The sequence below is a fragment of the Platalea leucorodia genome (genome assembly GCF_965183815.1).
Source record: "Platalea leucorodia genome assembly, chromosome: 1".
In the NCBI taxonomy this organism is placed as follows: domain Eukaryota; kingdom Metazoa; phylum Chordata; class Aves; order Pelecaniformes; family Threskiornithidae; genus Platalea; species Platalea leucorodia.
In genome coordinates, this window is record NC_138823.1 from 64696933 (window position 1) to 64701838 (window position 4906).

The following is a 4906-nucleotide window of genomic DNA, read 5'->3' on the forward strand; positions in this document are numbered from 1 at the left end:
GGAATGTAAACTTTGATTTAAAAAAAATACCGCTTGCTGCTGCTCCTCTTTGGCAGCAGATCTTTGGAGTATTTTTATCTGATTACGTATGTATATGCATATATATAAATATTTTGCTAAAAGCAGAAGGATGCTTCTCTCTTTCTTCCCTGCACTTGCAACAGAGGCTGTGCACCATTCAAAGCGGGCTCCTCCTGAGACCTTTTGTGCATGCTGCTAGAGGAAGAGGAGAGCAAAACGAAAATTATAAAATAGTAATAATAACAATAAAAATAACAAATAAGCCGAGTGAGAAATGGAGGACTAATTCAAGCTGTGTCCTTTATACCAATAATAAATGACCTGGCACTGGGGAAAACAGGTTGCTAAATTAAAACTAATGTGGGAGGTGCGCGTCCCCCTGTCCTCCCCCCTGCCTGTTTCTCCACCCCAGCCGCGAGGATCTATGCTGGGGGCTTGGGTGTCTTCCCTCCCTCCCTTCAATCTACCTAGCCAGAGCCCTCTCCCTGCTTGACAGCTACCGCAAGCCCAAACTGACAGCTCTTCAAAATCCGCCGAAGAAACCCAGCATTAATTAAGTCATTGCTGGACTGTAATTTCCTTGAGAAGTAAAAAATTCTCACACAAGAAAAGGTTACAGAGACCTTTTCTGTGTCAAAATTACCATGCTGCATGAATATTAATGCTCTTAATGAAGACAACCTTTGCTTCATCAGGAAGGTTCTGGAGCAGGTGCCAAGCCTGAAGTCTCACTCTGTGGATTTTCTACTCTATGAAAGTCGGCACAATGCAATTTTTCCATTAAAATCAACATTTCCCACATGATCGCGTTTTTTTTTTTTTTCTTCTTTACAGATAGGTGGAAAGAGGGGGGAAAAAATTCCCTCTGCTTTGAAATCAAACATTTAAAGGTTTCATTCAACACATTAATCAGTGCTGAGAGAGAGGAGAAGAGGAGGAGGAGGAGGAGGAGAAGGAGGAGGGGGGCGGAGGGGGGGATCTGCCTTATTTATACAGATCTCGCACACGCTTCCATAGATCACAGCCGCGTTCATGTCGCACACCGCCCCGGGGTGCTGCCGGGCACGTCCTCTCCAGAAAGGCTTGGTGGCATCACGGGGGAACATTGCGATGGAGGCATCGGGAAGGGGCTGGCGTGGAGGTGCCGCCACCGCCGCCCCGCTTGGATGTGAGCCCCGGCCTTAGGTCTTCAGGCATTTGCTCCCCAGAGACCGAGGATGGGCACCGTGAGGTTCGGCCATCTGGGAGGGTATGGCCAAAGAGGGTATCACCAAAAAATGGGGGAAGAGGGAAAGAGGCCTCCCCAGTGGTGGGCAGCGGAGGGAGTGGAGATGCTTGGCCATGAGGGCAGCGAGGATGCATGTTAGCACAAAACGATGGAGGAAAGAGCTATTTCTTTGACTCTTTCTCAGGGAGGAGAGGGTTTTCGATGGCACTGCACTGGAGAAATTGCATTGCCTTTGTGCCGAGCCGTTTTACTGGCATATAGCCTCAAACGAAGAAAGGGAAAGAAATTATAAGGAAAAGTGTGGAGAAATGCTGAGGATAGAATAGAGGCTGCAGATTTAGAGGGGAAAGAAAAGCAGGTAAAAGCCAACTCTTTCTCCCCCTTCAAAAGGAGAAAATTATATGAAAACTGCCCATTAATTATATCTTCTACTTCTACTTATTAGGCATTCATGATCTAATAATGGCTGTGGCTAACTTATAAAAAAAATCTGATTATTTTCTGTTGGGGCATGCAATGCCCTGTATATATTAAAAAGGTAAGCAATGATATATATTTATGGGTACTGATGTAATAGCTATTAGATTTATAATGCAGAGAAGAAACATAATTTTATTAGAAAGAGCAATAGTTCACAATCCTATTATTGTTTATTGCTGACGTCAGTGCTGAACCATAATAAGAATCATGTAACAACTGGAAATAATAATAAAAATGCCGTTTAGATTTGCAAGAAAGTGGATCCCCTAAAACAAAAATAGGGATTACAAACCCCAGCCCTGGGCTGGCTGGGGATACCTGGCAGCAGCCGTTTGGGTTGCGGCAGCACTCAGGATGCAGGTCAAGGGTTTTGCCCCCTGAACCAAAGGCAAGCATCTTCCTGACCCCAAATCTGCCATCAGCCTCCTGCAAACACCTGGGCAAGGCCTGGAGGGGGCTGCCTGGGGCACTCCCATGGGTGACCCATGCAGCATGGCCCCACGGAGCCAGACCACTGTGTCCTCCCCGGGGACGGAGGGACACCCGGGGCAGCGGCATCCCCAGACTACCCTCCCACTGTCAGCAACACACAGGCACCAAACTGCCCTTTGGCCTCATTTACAGTAACCTTGATAATTTGAGTTTAGGAAACCTTGCATCCTAAGCCTCATTAAAGTACTTGAACTACTACTATGCACCTTTTATGGCTAGCCTTTGTTTTATACGAATATATACATATATACTTAGATTCTAAATCTTTCATTACAGTTGCCCTAAAAATCTGTTTCCAAGCTGTATCTGGAACTGTCAGCTTTGCTGGTCTCTACTTCTCTATGTTACTTTTTTTTTCCCCTTTCTAGCAGGTTTTTTCCCTTTAGAGCAGTGTTTGCTGACCTTCAGACTCAAGAATTAACTCATTCTCCCGACATCTGTGAATTATTAATGAGGGTGTTTCAGAAAGTTCCTTAGCCACTTTCTTTAAAACTCCTGGGTGCAAATTAATAGAGCTGTTTTTGGGAAAGCTTAATTTTAGCAGGTGCTGCCTCAGATCTTCCTTTGTTGCAGAGATAAACGTTCTGCTCCTGCAGAAACGTCAGACAGGATAGATACACCCTCCAGCTTCATTGCAAATACAGAACAAAAGTGTCTAGTCAACACTTCTGATCTTTCTTTGTTAATGCTTTCAATGCTGTGAGCTGTCTCTAGCAATGGCCCCAAAACTGTTCAGGGTTTTTCTGGCTCCTTTTAGACTTTTCTGGGATCTTTTATTATCCATCATTCTGTTGGCCACCGATTCTGCACTGATTTCTTTTAGCTTTGTGTTTCTGTGTTTGTGTGTGTGTGTATGGAGGGAGGAAGAGGAAAGGAGGGCACAACAGTATCATTTTTTAGCATCTTTGAACATTTCCCAATTTTCATGAAATTTCTTACCATCAGTTTACAGTCCTACTAAGTCATTGCAAGGATTGTATTAAGCTTTACGTAGCTGGCCCTTTCCTTTTTGAACATGGAATAGTCTAAGAATACAAACTACATGCTGTGTTTGGAGGAGATAAAGGTAGGGCTCCCACACTTTCAGTTGCAAAGAAAGAGGCTGCGGGGCTGTGTGGCTGGGATGGCAACAGTTCCTGCTGCGAAGGAGGTGGAGTGGGTGCCAGGAATACATCGCAAGGGAGGACAACGCTCCTGAGCACGTGTCCCTGTTCCCAGGTGGGATCCCAGTCCAACCGTACATCTCGCTATCAAGATGTCCCCTGCTGGATGGATAAATCATATGCTGGATGGATAAACCTGGCTCTCCAGCAGCCCTTGCCTCCTACACCAGTTCTCCCTGTGCTTCTCTATCCCAATGCCCACTAGCCCTCCTCCAGCCAAGCCCTTTTCCCCTTCTCAGTCCTAGCTGGTACCTACTGCTCCCTGGCCCTGCCAAATCCCCCCCGCAAAATCCCAAATCCCCTGCCACCCACCTACCATCAGCCACATCTGCCCTGTTCTTTCTCTGGACAGTTAAAAACCTGGCCTGGCCACAAGCCTATGGAAAGAGACGACCACCAGCTTCATTTTAAAATATTGATGGGCCCAGCCATAGGTAAGATGAGGTGAAAGTAGGACACACAGTCAGCAAGCGCCACAAACTTAGAAATCTTGATCCATGACCAGAAACCTGCACTAAAAGCTCCAACTGTGGTGCCTCAATATGAAGGCATTAGAAAGGAAGAAAGGTTTGCAAATGTTGGCGTAACCAAGATTACACACTGAACCAGAGAAGAAACAGAATATTTAGTTCCTTGACTCCAGTAAATTGTCTGCATTAAAGTAATGCAGACGGCTGAGATAGATAGGTATTCTTATAAATTAGTGGAATTTCAGTTTTCCACAGAACAAGGTGATATTGTGTCCTGTAATGATACAAATATTCTTACGGGACATGATATCACACTTAAAACTCTAAATTTTTAAAGGTATTTCAGTTAGTTTATAGCAGCAGAGTGTCTTTGGAATGAACTAGATTTGCTATTCCATCTGAAGAACAAAGAGAAAAATTTATAGAAGATCAAACAAATAAAAATACATTGAGAAAGACAGTAAGTGATGTCAACGCACTAAGAAATTAAAAACTTTGCATTAGTGTCTGAGCTTTTTTGTTGGTACCCAGGTATTATAAATAATATACTAAAATATATGTACGAAATTGTACATATTATAAAGCTGCATTTTTCTGTAGGGGTTCTGGTGACATGTACAAACCACACGAGCTTTACTCCCATGGCTTATCCATGTCACTAATCTCCCTCTATAAAACTACAGAAGGGAGGCACAGTGGGGAGGAACGTAACTTGCACAGAGTCAGTTCCATCTTTTGCCTACATTTGTTTCCAAATTACTTGACAAGCCTTGCCCATGGCTTTCCAGGAGTCTGCCTTGGGATGAATGAACTTCTGCAGCAGAGAAATTCATCTTGTGAAAAATGTTTGATTTGGGTCACTGGAACTATTTGGGAAATATTTGGCTGAAAAATAGAGGGGAAAGTCAACTGAAGTGGAAAAGCTGAGGTGAAGTTTATTTGTGACTGATGAAGAATGATAATCTATATTTTGTCTGTGTCAAATTCTTTTTCTTAAGACTATTTGTAATCAGTTCAGTTCAGTCTCAAATGATGCCTGATTTCTTTTTCCA